This window comes from Sphaerodactylus townsendi, linkage group LG07 (genome assembly GCF_021028975.2).
Source record: "Sphaerodactylus townsendi isolate TG3544 linkage group LG07, MPM_Stown_v2.3, whole genome shotgun sequence".
Lineage (NCBI taxonomy): Eukaryota > Metazoa > Chordata > Lepidosauria > Squamata > Sphaerodactylidae > Sphaerodactylus > Sphaerodactylus townsendi.
In genome coordinates, this window is record NC_059431.1 from 16,855,861 (window position 1) to 16,872,166 (window position 16,306).

Here is a 16,306-nt window from a genome sequence, read left to right on the forward strand (position 1 = left end):
TTTGATTTTAAAAAGTACGCTTTTGTTCATTATAGGGCAGTGGTGGCAAACCTTTGGCACTCCAGATGTTATGGACTACAATTTCCATCAGCCCCTGCCAATTGGCCATGCTGGCAGGGACTGATGGGAATTATAGTCCATAACATCTGGAGTGCCAAAGGTTCGCCACCACGGTTATAGGGTAATGCAAAGCCCTGATCATGTGATAATAAAAAGCTGTGCTCACTGTCCTTCCTGCCACTCAGTGCAATCCTGTACATCCCTCTATGTCGACTGAAGTCAAGGAGCACAGAAGAGTGCAACTCGGCTTAGGATGGTGCTGTTAAACCCTTAGCTGCATTTTCTCTATCTTGGGTTGCCAGCCACTAATTCAGGTAGGGGGCTCCCAGCAACACTTCCCACCCCCTACCCTTGGCGCAGTGGGGAAAAATACTGTGGATGCTAGAACTTCCCTTGCTGTTTTAGCACAGGAAGTGATGTCATGATGCGCTAAGAATTTTCAAATCTCTATGGTAAAAATGATAGAAATTTGAAAAATCTTAGAGAGTGGTGGCATCACTTCCTATGCTGAAACACCGAGTGAGTATTTAGTGGTCTCCATTCTCCAATGTGGATTTCCAGCTAAGGGCTAGCAACCCTATTATTATTATCTCTCATAAAGCCATTGTAACTGTTATCATGTCTATTTATTTATGTATTTATTTACATTGCCGTACAGCCTGCATTTCTGCTGACACTCAAGATGGATTATAAAATATAAAACACAATGCAATTAGAGAATGTAAGGTAATGCTGTAGAATTAGGATTACAGAATTAGAAAACAGTGCAAACAGAAACTGTCTAAAGCATGTTTTGCCGATCTGAATTTGTGCTCCTGTTTATAGGAATCCTGGTATAAGCTACTGTTTTTCTCATTGTATAGATGGAGAAAGATAGGCCAAAATAGGGGCAAGCTTACCATACCAGATCTCCCAGTGTTTTCTCTAATATCACCATAATTGTTTGATTGCTGCTAGGTGCTGAGCACTTATTAGGGAATTTGAAAGTAAGTTTTAAGATTTAGCTCCTTAAAATTTTCTTCATAGGCTTCCTGCTCTTCTGTAGTTCTAGGGATTACAAATGAATCTTTTAATCTTTTACACTGTAGGATGAATGTTCCAGTTTTTAAAGTTTAAAACAGTATCGTGTATTGAATATAAGAAGCCTTTATTGGCATATACAATTTTTAAATCCAAGTCACCACGGATACCAGTTTTGGTTTCAGAGGTGGGATAAAAATGTGCAAAATAAATAAAGCCACTTCAGGGGGAGGGGCAATTAGGATTTGTGCCATGGTGCCAGAAGAGGAGGAGCTAACTTTCCTCCCCAGCACTTTTCTCCAGTAGTAAATTCCCCCCAGAGCCGCTATCAGCATCAATAGAGAAAATAACAACAGCCCATTTTCTTTAGTATCCTGTTGAGGAAACAGCCATGGGAGGCACATTAACACCATCTTTTCCCCAGCTATGTGGTCCCAATCAAAAGCAGGGTCCCTCTCCCATGGCTACTATGGAAATGTTAAAAAAATTCAGGAGATTCAATTACAGCAGTGGTTCCCGTGGCCCTTAGCTGGGCCTTTTGCTGAGAAAGGCTGCTGATTGACCAATGGAGATTTGGTCAGCTGTGCAGATTTTTTTAAAAACATTGCTTTGTTTTTAAAACAGTGGCATAGGAGGTTAAGAGCTCGTGCATCTAATCTGGAGGAACCGGGTTTGATTCCCCGCTCTGTTGCCTGAGCTGTGGAGGCTGATCTGGGGGATTCAGATTATCCTGTACACTGCCACACATGCCAGCTGGGTGACCTTGGGCTAGTCACAGCTTTTTGGAGCTCTCTCAGCCCCACCCACTTCACAGGGTGTTTGTTGTGAGGGGGGAAGGGCAAGGAGATTGTAAGCCCCTTTGAGTCTCCTGCAGGAGAGAAAGGGGGGATATAAATCCAAACTCTTCTTCTTCTTCTTCTTCTTCTTCTTCTTTGGCAGCAGCTGCTATCACAGCTGAAGGATCTTCATTGTGTCATTAAAGGAAAATTGTGAAGAAGAAGAAGAAGAAGAAGAAGAAGAAGAAGAAGAAGAAGAAGAAGAAGAAGAAGAAGAAGAAGAAGAAGAAGAAGAAGAAGAAGAAGAAGAAGAAGAAGAAGAAGAAGAAGAAGAAGAGGAGGAGGAGGAGGAGGAGGAGGAGGAGGAGGAGATTGGATTGGATTGGATTGGATTGGATTGATATCTTGCTTTTCTCTACTGAAAGGAGTCTCAAAGTGGCTTACAAAAGTCTTCCCTTCCTCTCTCCACAATAGACACCTTGTGAGGTAGGTAGGCCTGAGAGAGTTCTGAGAGAACTGTGACTAGCTCAAGATCACCCAGCAGGCTGCAAGTGTAGGAGCAGGGGAACAAATCCAGCTTTGCCCACAGTGCTATGTCCAAATTACAAAGCTAAAAAATATTGGCAACCCCTGAATTACAGCCTTCCCGAGAAGTATGTTTTGGTCCTGAGTCTGAGGCAGTCAAAGTAGCAGTAAATATGAAGCGCATCTTAGGAAAACTTTTCATATGAGAATAAATCAAAGGAATTTGTAGATCAGTCTACTAAAGAGGTTCTGGCAGGTTTTCTTTGGAATACTATTGATTGATTGCAGTTTTTCACTGGCAGAGTCTTTTTCCATCAAAGGAAAACCAACGATGCAATCATAAGCAGAGTTACATCTTTCTAAAGTCATTGATGTGAATGGGCTTAGAAGGGTGTAATTCTGTTTAGGTTTACACTGTGAGAGCAGAAAATCATTTCATCCAGTTTGGCAGAGGGAAGTCTTTGGATCCAGCCCCTCGTAAAGAATTAATTCAGGTTTTATTAATGTTCCAAAACATTTTATAAGTGTGATCATAGAAGAGTTCGTCAAACTATTTTTCTCTTTGATTTTAATCATGGGACACTGGGGTCAACCCACAATTACAAAATTGCAAAGAGTTACATTTAAACCAAAATATTAGCTATCAATTAACTGATAGGGTAATCCTAAACTGTACTGTGTTTGAATTACATACTTCATCCACTGTATACTAGAATCTTCATTATTGGTTTGACCACTTTGCAAAGTTGTATCTAGAAACTGTCGTTTTGTCATACATTTTCCCTTCCCAAATTAGTTCAATTTTATAGTCTTTTCCCGTTTTTAGATCATCCCTGGATATATAAGCCCAGTTTCCATCTTTTTCCTCATATGGATGATTTCAACCATTGCTGAATATCATCATACACTTTAATATTTTTATAGAAGAGGACATTTTGATAAGTGCGTTAAGAGCCAGTGTGGTGTAGCAGCTAAGAGCAAATGGACTCTAATCTGGAGAACTGAATTTGTTTCCCCTCTCCTCCGCACAAGTGGTGGACTGTTATCTGGTGCTCCACCTACCTTACAAGCTGTCTGTTGTGGGGAGAGGAAAGGAGGGAGTCTGTAAGCTGCCTTGAGTCTCCTTACAGGAGAGAAGGCTGGGTTATAAATCCAAATTATTATTATTATTATTCTGCTTCTTTCTTTCTTTCTTTCTTTCTTTCTTTCTTTCTTTCTTTCTTTCTTTCTTTCTTCTTCTTCTTCTTCTTCTTCTTCTTCTTCTTCTTCTTCTTCTTCTTCTTCTTCTTCTTTTTCATTATTGAGGGATGAAAATCATCCTGAATGAGGAAAAACATTTTAGGTTTGTGCCGAAATATCCTGTAAGCCCTTTTTGCCAGTTGTGGCTAAGCAGAGGACAGTTACAAAATATTCCATTGAGAGGGTCAAATGATTGAATTCCTGGGTTTGTTTGATGTAATAAAAACATAAGAACCAGTTGGTACAATTTATGGCACAGTAAGCATTCACCATGGTTACAGAGGGATTTGTTCCAGGAACGATATAACATACTGACTCACATATACTGTGTAATGTTTTCCATTGTTTGTCTGGTAAAAAAATGTGTTTTGAAACAGCAGAGGATACATGTTAGAAAGCTGTGGATCACTTGTAACCTGCAGCAAAACACCAGGCCATCCATTCTCACCATTATGGTGATGGTTTCTTTCTCCTTCAAACAGCAGACATCTCAGAAGTACAATGATCAAGAGCAGGAATTTCATGTCTACGGAAAAAGATCCACCTGAATCCAATTCTCTCTGTCTCCTTGTTTTCTTTTTTACTGTTTTGTTGACCAATGGCTAGCAGAGGTGGTCAGAGGCTCATTGTGGCCAGAAAATATTAGGCATCCTACATGGCAGACACCAGTTGCTATTCCAGTGGCAACATCCATATCTGTAGTGACTACAAGAAGTAAGATTATGATTGCCAACCACCAGGTAGTGGGCAGAGCTCTCCTGTGTTTATAACTAATCTTCAGGCTACAGAGATGTGGTCACTTGGAGAAAATGGATGCTTTGGAAGGTGGACTGTATGGCATTATACTCTAGTGAAGTCCCTCCCCTTCCCAAATTCTGCCCAAGTTGCATCCCCCCTCCTCCACAATATCTCCAGCTATTTCCCAGTTTGGAGCTGGCAACCCTAACCCAGGTCTACTTTCAATGAGGAGTCATCTCCCATCTTCGTTCTAGAGCTCTCCATTGTCTCCTCTCTGGACAATAGGAAAACTCCTTTGTCCTGAGAGATTAAACTCTCTTAGCATGGCTAATTGACCCAATCTCTCCTGTAAAATAGGTCCTCGCCCAACACTCAGTGTTCAGTATGTCTGGACTGCTGGGCTAGCCACACTGTTTTGCCCAGCACTTTTGAACCTGCCACTGGGTTCAGTTGTGCTGTTTGCCATCTGCTTTCTACCCTGCTTCCTTGGAGCCCAGTGCAGATTGCTGGACTCTGCTTCACAGATCCAAAGCCTCTTCTGGATCTGGTACAGTATTACCCCTAAGAATCCCCCCAATTCCTCCACTAATCCCAACCTATCCTCTCAGCACTGCTTATATCCTAAGACTGCATGTGTGTGTTCTGCTGCTTTGAGTATTGTGTGCTTGTGTATCCCTGTTATCCCTAAATAAATTTGTTAAACTTTATTTTGCTCTCCTGCAGATTTCTTGCAAAAACTGATCATAATATACATAGGCAACAAAGATCTCGAGCTTGCCCGACCTTTTGCTAAGCCAAGAGTCTACTCTCACTATTTCCCCACTCTAAAAGGGACAGACTCCCATTTTGGATAGAGGTTCTTCTCATACAAACTTTTCCTGAATTCTGTCCTTTCTTCTTCAATAGCTTTCACAGCCACATGAAAACTTTTCTGTTCGGCAAGGCGAAACAAAATGGTGAAAATGTTCAATAATGCTTATGGGAAAGAACAACCAGCACAACAAAAATCACCAGATTTGTAATTTTTTAATTTATGTATTGATTTTGAAGCCACGCGAAATCTAACTTACATGATTTAAAGCTAAAATAATTTTTAAAAACACAATACATTAAGACTGAACATCAGACTAGGCAAAAACCAGAAGGCAGCATGCTGAAAGAAAGTCAGTACATCTATCTAGTGCCTTCTCATCCCACGCTTCCTCTAAGAAGGACAGGATGCCATATGGGTGGTTTTATCATTACAGCAGCCCTATGATTGTGTATCTCCGTATGTGTGTGTGTGTGTGTGTGTGTGTGTGTGTGTGTGTGTGTGTGTGTGTGTGTGTGTGTGTGTGTGTGTGTGTGTGTGTGTGTGTGTGTGTGTGTGATATGACTCCTCTAGCAAAGCCATAACATTAGTGGCCAAGTTAACAGAGTCTAATAGCTTCATCCTAACCCCAGTTGCATCCTTTTAAGCCCATTGCTTCAATAAGGATGCAGCTCTTCTGTGGATAGCATTGTGATCTTCTAAATCTTTGCCCCCCCTTCCATCTTCTGCCACCCTCTATCCCTTCAGTGTGATTGTAACATTTTGAATGGATTCTTGACATCAGGGAACAGTAGATTTTAAAAGGGGTTCAATGTTATTTATATGTTGATCTAGTGTTTTTTTCATTCACTGCAGTATTTAACAATAACATTTTATGTCCTTTGGAGGAAGAATTGTGAACTGAGGAATTGTAAACACCCGTCATCAACCTTGGCTTTACCCAATTTTGTTTAAAACACTCTTCCGTCTTCCTCAAGTCCTGAGGGTGGGGGATTGAGAGGGGCCTCATAAGTAGAATAGCCTAGGGCCTCTCTTCATCTAAATCTGGGATTGGACAGGCAGGCAGGCAGGCAGGCAGGCAGGCAGGCAGGCAGGCAGGCAGGCAGGCAGGCAGGCAGGCAGGCAGGCAGGCAGGCAGGCAGGCAGGCAGGCAGGCAGGCAGGCAGGCAGGCAGGCAGATAGATAGATAGATAGATAGATAGATAGATAGATAGATAGATAGATAGATAGATAGATAGATAGATAGATAGATAGATAGATAGATAGATAGATAGATAGATAGATAGATAGATAGATAGATAGATAGATAGATAGATAGATAGATAGATAGATAGATAGATAGATAGATAGATAGATAGATAGATAGATAGAGGTTATGAGGTTAGATAGATAGACGTCATGAGGTTAGCATAATCCCAAACATGATTTTTGTTACATTTAAATAATAGCTTTGTATAACCTGGAAATCTGCTACCTTAGCTGGTCTGCTAAAGGCACCATGGTTCATTTATTTAAAATATGTACGAGCTCATCTGTCTTCCAGGTAATTGATCCAAGGCAAGTGACTTGATCTGCGTTGTTATGACTCTGGCTGTCTTGGTTATTGTTAATGAACCTGGGAAGCAGCCTTAAAACCAAGTCAGACTGTTGTTCTGTCAAGATTTGGGCTGTCTAACCTGACAGGCTACAGTTCTCCAGGGTCTAAGGTAGGGGTCTTCTGCACCACTTACTCTCTGATCCTTTTAATTGGAGACGCCAGGGACTGACTCTGGGACATTCTGCATCGAAAGCAGATGATCTGCCGCAAAGCCCCAGCCCTTTGTTAATCTGTTCCGGTTTTGCCTATCTAGTAACTATACAAGATCAAGATACAGAAGAATGGACTTCGGACTGAATTTTTCTCAATAGCTGGAGCCTTTTGTAATGTGACACACACACCCCTCAGAAACTGTCAATCCAAATGGATGGGTCAAGTGTACACACAGCAGCAACCAACAGTGCACACGACACAAAACACAAGTCCCTGGCTGAATAATGAAGTACAACTGCGAACAAATACAGTATTTATGTGAATCAGTAAAGTGCACACAGGCACGGCAAAGCCACCGAACAACACAAGCCTTTCCTAATAAACAAAAAAACTCTCTATATAGGGATGGCGCAGTAAGCTGAAGTGTGTTGTTGCAAAAGAATCCAATCCAAGAAATTGGATTGTGTTCCATTTCTTACAGGTTGTGTGTGTTAGCCTGTAAGAAGTGGAACATACTTTGGCAAAGAGTATTTGAACTCCTTACAATTGTTCCAGGATTAGAAATGGGCATAGTGATATGTACTTGCTGAAGAAGTGGGCATTGGCCCCATGAAAATGAGTATGGACCTGGGAAATCGTTCTGGATTTTCTCAGATAGGATTCTTTTGCAACAAGCACTTCAGACCGCTGCGCCTTCCCTGTGTAGAGACTTATTGTTTATCGGGAAAGGCTTGTGTTCTTTGCTGGTTTTTCCAAGCCTGTATGCATGCCCCTCTCGGAAACTGGACAAAGAAATAGATGGAGGTGGATTCAAATGACCATATGAACTGTCATTGTAAGTCTCTTATCCAAAGAAAGTAAATCCTTTCATGCTGTTGCTTAAATTCGCACCTTTTGGAGAAGCAGGAGTACTTAGAAGTCTGTTTGTGTGGGGCTAAAACGTTGAACATATTACGCTCCAAACAGGATTCCTCTGGCAATCTGGAAAGGCTCTACAAATAGGCTGCTCTGCAGAAAGGTCTATAGGGGATCTCAGCTATAGGAGCCTTGGATTATTGATTTAAGAAAAAAAAATCTTTTCCCCACAGAGCCTCTTTATGACAGTGTCGAACAGTCCTCCCCAAGTGAAGTGTAAATATAGAGTACGGATGGCAGAAATCACTGGAGACTGTCAAAGTTAGATTTACTATGAGAATCCCTTTTCCCCCAGCCTGCCAAAATCAGCATTAATATCAGCCCTGTTAAGGAACAAGGTCATACGATTCGGCCAAAGATTGATGCCAAGAACGCTTCTGATGGAGGGGTAATAAAGGAAAGGAGTCATACAGCCCTTCAAATTGTTTTAATGGGGGTTTTATTGTAACTATTGTTTTATTGTGTTGTTCACTGCCCAGAGTCCTTCGGGGGAGGGGCGGTATATAAAACCAATTATAAATAAATAAATAAAAATGAGGTTACTGTGTCTATGGCTATTCAACACTTGCTGGTGTCCACTTACTGCCCTTTGTAGTCTCTCATGCCTTTACCTGGATAGAGATCCAAAGGCAAGTGTCGGCATGGGGCAAGGTAGTTGCTTACCTTCTAATCTTGGTTAATACTGAAGAACTTACTTTTTAATGGTTGAATATTCATTCATTCATTCATTCATTCATTCATTCATTCATTCATTCCCTATTTGGTCCAAGGAGCAGCAGTGGTGTAGTGGTTAAGAGCAGGGGCACTCTAATCTGGAGACCTTAGGTGTCTTTTACCAGGCTGGCCAGTAAACTGTGACCTATGAGGTCAGCAATAGGTCCTGAAAAGCCAGGAAGCTCCAGATTCTGCCAAGTTCCCCCAGACTATACTCCAGTTTGGCCTCTAAGGCTCATTCCGCACATGCAGAATAATGCGCTTTCAAACTGCTTTCAGTGCTCTTTGAAGCTGTGCAGAATAGCAAAATCCACTTGCAAACAGTTGTGAAAGTGGTTTGAAAACGCATTATTTTGCATGTGCGGAAGGGGCCTTCGTTTCAAGAAGATTCTAGGCTTTGCTTGTTACCCACCAGGTTCTGCATTGACTGTTCCAAAGGAGCAGAGATTTTTTTTAATTAACCTATTGGAAATATTAGCCAAGCATGAAGGATAAATTCGCCTTCAGAAGACCTGTAAGAGATGGTTGAATGTGTCTCAAGCCACCTCCAGGATATTTCTCACTTTAATATGCAACTTATCCCTGAAATCAGGCTCCATCCCTGAAGACTGGAAGATGGCCAATGTCACACCAATCTTTAAGAAAGGATCTAGGGGGGACCCGGGAAATTACAGGCCAGTCAGTTTGACATCTGTTCCTGGTAAATTAGTAGAATCTATCATTAAAGATAAAATTATAAAACATGTAGAAAAGCAAGACCTGCTGAGAAAGAGTCAGCATGGCTTTTGCAGAGGCAAATCCTGTCTTACAAACTTACTAGAGTTCTTTGAGGGTGTAAGCAATGCATGGCGGACAGGGGTGAACGATTGGACATTGTCTACTTAGATTTCCAAAAGGCTTTTGAATAAGTTCCTCCACCAGAGGCTGTTGAGAAAGCTCATGCAATGAAAGGAATAAGAGGGGAGATCCTCCTATGGATTAAAAGCCTAGTTCGAGAAACAGAGGAAACAAAGAGTGGGTGTAAATGGGAAGTTTATACTATTGGAGAGATGTCTGGGGTAATGTCATTACGAGGATCCGTTTTGGGACCAGTGCTCTTTTAACCTATTCATAAATGACCTGGAAGTAGGGGTGGGTAGCGTGGTGGCCCGGTTTTGATGATACCAAATTATGTAGGGTGGTGAGAACCACAAAGGATTCTGAAAGAGCTCCAAGCGGACCTTAGTAAAGTAGGTGAGTGGGCTGGAAATTGGCAAATGCAGTTCAATGTAGCAAAATGTAAAGAGTGATGCACATAGGGGCAAAAAATCCAAACTTCACTTGCGCTACAGGGGTCAGTGCTATCAGTCACAGACCAGGAAGAGGATTTAAATGCGTCTTAGTTGATTGTTCCATGGGAATGTCAGAATCAATGCATGGCAGCTGTGAAAAAAGGCAAACTCTATGCTGGGGATCATTAGGAAGGGAATTGATAATAAAACTGCAAAGATTGTCATGCCCTTATATAAAGCAGTGGTGCGACCGCACTTGGAGTACTGTGTCCAGTTCTGGTCGCCGCATCTCAAAAAAGATATTGAGGAGATAGAAAAAAAGAAGTGCAGAGAAGGGCAACAAGGATTAGTTGAGGGACTGGAGCACCTTCCCTATGAGGAGAGGCTGCAGCGTTTGGGACTCTTTAGTTTGGAGAGGAAGGCTGAGGGGGGACATGTTTGAAGTCTACAAAATTATGTATGGGGTAGAAAATGTTAGGCAGAGAGAAATTTTACCCTCTCTCTCACAACACTCGCTCCAGGGGGCATTCATTGAAAATGCTGGGGGGAAGAATTAGGACTAATAAAAGGAAACACTGCTTCACGCAACGTGTGATTGGTGTTTGGAATATGCTGCCACAGGAGGTGGTGATGGCCACTAACCTGGATAGCTTTAAAAGGGGCTTGGGCAGATTTATGGAGGAGAAGTCGATTTATGGCTACCAATCTTGATCCTCTTTGATCTGAGATTGCAAATGCCTTAACAGACCAGGTGATCGGGAGCAACAGCCGCAGAAGGCCATTGCGTTCACATCCTACATGTGAGCTCCCAAAGGCACCTGGTGGGCCACTGCGAGTAGCAGAGAGCTGGACTAGATGGACTTTGGTCTGATCCAGCTGGCTTGTTCTTATGTTCTTATGTTCTTATATGTTTTAAGCAACATGGACGGTACTCAAAAAGAAACAAATCTGTGGCTGATAAATGTATGGGTGCACATGTCTATTTTGTATGACTGTATCATTTAGCTGATTAGACTAATGCTTAGGTTAATGGATTTAAAACAGTTTGATTGATTAGAAAGGTGCCCTGATTAATTGCTCAGTAGATTTAAAAGCAATTAAGTTATTTTTGATGCAAGCACTTGCCAAAACTGCAGGTGACAAATATCATTATCAAAGAGCCGTTACCTCTTCTGTGACAGGCAGACCACTATATTGAACAGAAAACTGGTTCCCCCGCCCCATGTGAATAATTATCGTTGCCAACTCTAGCTTGGGAAGTTTCTGGAGATGGGGGGGGGGGGTATCTGGGGATCTGCTCTCTGAAACTGCCATTTTCTCCAGGGGATCTGTTTAATTCCAAGAGATCTCCAAGCGCTATCAAAAGTTGATAACTCTATGACAATAATGGCGGGAAAAGCAGACAAAAGTTCCGTTCACAAGTTGCGCATGTTCAACCTGTGTTCAGTGGACACTTGATTATTCTATGTATGGATGGATGGATGGATGGATGGATGGATGGATGGATGGATGGATGGATGGATGGATGGATGGATGGATGGATGGATGGATGGATGGATGGATGGATGGATGGATGGATGGATGGATGGATGGATGGATGGATGGATGGATGGATGGATGGGGATTTATACGCACCCTATCCAGAGGTCTCAAGGTAACTTACAAAATTAAAAACAGCAAAACATAATCATACAAAACAATCTTAAAGCCATAGCATTTACCCACCCAGCTGCAGAGTGGATTGAAAGTGGATTGAAAGTGCATTATTCTGCATGTGCGGAAGGGGCCAGAGTGTCAAGAGCAACTGATAATCTGTTTAAGGGGAAAGTGGAAGAAGAGAACGAAGGCTGATTCTACCAAAAGGCTTGTCTCCATTTCAGTAACTCTAGTTACATGTCTTTTTTTGTTTCTACACAATGTCCTCCATTCCCACACAGCCTATTTTTTTCCTACTAAAAATTCTGTTTGCAAGAGAAAAACCAACCAGAGGCCACTTCCGCACGGAGGCGGAAGCGGCCGGGTTGGCGTAGTTGACGCTGACCCGACGCCGTTGGGACCGTCCGCATGGACAGTCCCAGAAAGAACCAGGAAGACAGCGCCGCTGGGCACCGTCGCCCGGTGGACTCATTGTTCCTGTGGCCATCCGGCGCGTCGCCGGGGCCTGGGGACACGCCTCCCCTGCCCTGCGCGCCTGCTTGAGCATGGCAGGGCAGGGGGGCGTGTCCCCAGGCCCCGGCGACGCACCGGAGGGCCGGAGACCAGGTAAGTGAAGGGAGGGAGGGGGGAAAGGCGCCTTGGAGCAGCTGCCATTAGGTGATGGCGGCTGCCTAAGCACCGTGCGGCCCCCCAACAACCTGGCCCCCTTGAAGCCAGGTTAAGGGGAAATGCCGACTTCGGCCTAGGCCGCATCGGGCCCGGCGTGAGGTATAAGCGGCGGCTGCGCAGCAGCTCATGCTCAATGCCCAGTAATCGGTGGCCTGGGGACGGCCGGTTTCGCGCTGTCCCCAGGCTGCTACTATTCATGCCTGTGATAGGAAACGGCTTGAGTCAAACTGATATTTTCTGGTCTGGCCTGGCATTGTTGGGATGATTTTGTTCATGTGTTTGGAAGGAAAGATGCATTTTGTATTTGAATGATAGGAGATGCTTTCTTTATGCATCTCCCAGCCCAGTGAACTGTCTTGGTGTCATTGCTGAAACCAAAACAGAATTCATTTTGTGGGGGACGGGAGCGGGGGGGGAGGAGGGGAAACAAAGCAGTGCCATAAAGCTGTTACTCTATGAAAACAATACAAATGGCCACATGTTTTCTCTGCTCTCTAGATTACCGTTTGAAAAGTTCCCGACAGGTTCTCTCTCCTTCTCCCAAAAAGTACAAGGCTAATTAGTCTTTTCAACGTAGATGCCCATGACAGGTCACCCGGTATCTTCCAGCAATTAGCGTTAACAAAAGGTTTGACCCTGGCATTATTCTGAAGCAGGGCTGTGTAAATGTACTTTTTTTAAAAAAGTGTCGTACTGTGTTATTCTTGAACGGCATTGCATATGCAGCAAAAAAAAATTAAAGGTAGGTGGAAAATCTTAATGGTGGCATGATAACAGTCATGTGTTTGTGATGCGGCCCATCTCTCATGTAGGAGAGAAATGGCAGCTAAAGGTGAAAAAAGCAGTTATCCTTTGTCATTTGGAATCTCTGTGGAGAATCTACCCGGCTGCTCAAACCTCTGAGAGGAGGAGGAGGAGGAGGAGGAGGAGAAGAAGAAGAAGAAAAGAAGAAGAAGAAAAGAAGTAGGAGGAGGAGGAGAGGAGGAGGAGGAGGAGGAGGAGAACAAGAAAAGAAGAAGAAAGAAAGAAGTAGAAGTAGGAGGAGGAGGAGTAGAAGTAGAGGAGGAGGGGGAGGAGGGAGGGAGGAGAAGAGGAGAAAAGAGAAAGAAAGAAGAAGAAGAGAAAGAAGAAGAAGAAGAAGAAGAAGAAGAAGAAGAAGAAGAACAAGAAAAGAAAGAAGAGGAGGAGGAGGAGGAGGAGGAGGAGGAGGCGGACGAGGAGGACGAGGAGGAGGACGAGGACGAGGAGGATGAGGAGGAGGAGGAGGAGGAGGACGAGGAGGACGAGGACGAAGAAGAAGAAGAAGAAGAAGAAAGAAGAAGAAGAAAGAAGAAAGAGGAGGAGGAGGAGGAGGAGGAGGAGGAGGAGGAGGAGGAGGAGGTTGGATGTATACCCTGCCTTTTTCTGAACTCCAGTGAGTCTCAAAGGCCCCTTTCAACACCGCGCAAAATAATGGTTACAAACCACTTTCACAACTGTTTGCAGAGTGGATTTTGCCGTCAAGACACAGCTTCAAAAGAGCACTGAAAGCAGTTTGAAAGTGCATTATTCTGCATGTGCGAATGAGCCAAAACGACTTTACAATCGCCTTCCGTCTTTCCCACAACCACCAATACCAGGTTCTGTGTGATGTAGGTAGGGCTGGGGAAAGGAGTTCTGAGAAGAAGGATTACCACACTGCAGGCTTTTTGTGGAGGAGCGGGGAATCAAACCTGGTTCACCACATTAGCGTTTGCCACTCTTAACCGCTACACTACGCTGCCTCCAGAAAAGCCACATTTTGGGGTGGGGTGATACTATTTCCAAATGGTCCATTCTCTCCCACGATTCCTTGTGGAACCCTTGCTTACTAGAATCCTAGAAACAGAGAACTGGAAGGGATCTTTAGAATCATCTGGTCTAGTGGTTCACAACCCAGGGGTACACACCAGAGCATTTGGAAGTATGCAGAAAAATTACATAATGTGTTTGCTTATGTGGGGGTACAATTTTAGGGAAATGGGTTGCCAAGGGGTACATGGGTGGAAAAAAAACCTGAAAACCACTGATCTAGTCCAACCCACTGCACAATGCAGGTAATTCACAACTACCATCCCCCCTTCCCCCAGTGACCTCTGCTCCTGGCCCAGAAGATGGGCATGGATTTATAAATAAAATATAGGTTTTACACCAATTCCTTGGTGCAGAAATTATGTGGGAAAAATATATATGTCTTGATGTGGAAAACCTGGAAACTGAAAATGGTGTGACTCTAAAGAATCCATGGGTTCGATTCACACAAGGGGACAGCAAAATTAAAGCATGAACTTTAAGGTAGAGACAGCAAGGATGAGAAATGTGAAAGCATCCCAATGCTGCGTAATGAAGGCCTGAGATAACCATCCCTGCAGACAGAACTAAAACCCATTATTGAGGCATGCAAAGCTTCTGGCCCAGTTTTCAGGACGTGCACATTCGTACGCTTCAAAAAATGCTTATTTTTATGCTCTCCCCAAACAGCACTCTCTGAGTTTCAGATGTTTATCTAAATAGGTGATGCTGCGTGCGTGTCGCTTTTTGCTGTATCAACTCAATTCAAAACAAATCCTCTTCTGCTGGGCTGAGGAAGAACCTATTTAGTCCAAGTTTCCTACGAGCTTTGTCAGAGGATTACATTTAACATGGAAAATGAAAATCCAACGTCCCAACAGCAAATTTAGCCAATATGCTCTACTACTGGACCCCCTAGGTCCTGGCCTTCAACCCACTTACTAGAACCAGGATTTCCTCCGACTTTATAGAGCAAAGGATTAATGGAATGAATCACCTGACTTTCCCTTAAGATTTGCCTAGGCAGGCGATTTGTTTCTGCTAAGCCGGTGTAATGATGAACAATCCTTTTTATCGGCGTCTTTAAAAATAGAAACAGCAGTAAACATTATATAAACTACAAATAACACAAGCCAACTCATGCCCAATCCCCACAGTGAATGTTTAAGGGCCTAAGAGATATTGCCCCAAATCCAAAAAGAACAAATATTGCCCTCTAACAAGAAAGTTTTATTTGTTTGTTTGTTTAATTATTTATTTAATTTGTTATACCACCCACCCCAGAGGGCTCTGGGTGGTGTACAAAAGATAAAACTATTAAAACATCATTACCATAAAATAGGAGCTGCATGGCCGTGGTGGTTAAGTGCTTGCACTGCCACTCACACGGTCAGGAGTTCCAGCCCCCTGTGGGTCAGATATCCTGGCAGCTGGCACATAATCAACTCAGCCATCCATCCATTCCTTGGTCGGTAAATGAGTAACTCGCACATAGCTAGGGGGTAAAGAATAACCAGGGAACGCAATGGCAAACTACCCCACAGGGCCTGTAAGACAGAGCTATTCCACCGGGCTTTTAAAGGGGCTGGGCGCAGTTCTACTGCCCCCACTGAAGCTGCAATTGCAACTGAGGCTGCCTGTGTCCATCCTTTTCCATCTCAGTTGGGCCTGATTCTCTGATACCATCACAGGCCCTCCCACTCCCTCCCTCTGTTTTTGGCCTTTAGACCAGGCGCCAATTTTAACTAACTGCCAAACAACCTTTGTTGTTTTAATTTATATTTAAGCTGCTTAAGATTTTAAAGGTAAGTTTAATAGGGTAAAGTTTATATTGTGTGATTGCTGTTTGAATAACAGCCGTGTTGTGAGCCGCCTTGAGCCCTTCGGGGTTGAATGAATGAATGAATGAATGAATGAAATGAATGAATGAATGAATGAATGAATGAATGAATGAATGAATGAATGAATGAATGAATGAATGAAATAAAAACAGCTTGCCTATGAAATCACAGTGGTATCCCAGGGTCAGACACAAGTGAAGGGGAAACTTTACTTTTACCATAAAATGATTAAAACTGAAATAATCAAATACAACATCAGAACAAGACAGAAAAGACCTAATATCAGATGGCACTCGAAGAATCTCCTGTCCTCCTGGGAGGGGACTGGACGCAATACAGCGGTAACCAGTGATGATGGTATGAGGGGGATGGTGGGGGAGACAGTCAGCGACCAGCCTCCCCAAAAGCCCAGTGAAACAACTCCATCTCGCAGGCCCCGTGGAACTGTCCAAGGTCCTGCGGGGCCCTGATTGCTGGAGGGAGAGCGTTCCACCAGACAGGGGGCAAGGCAG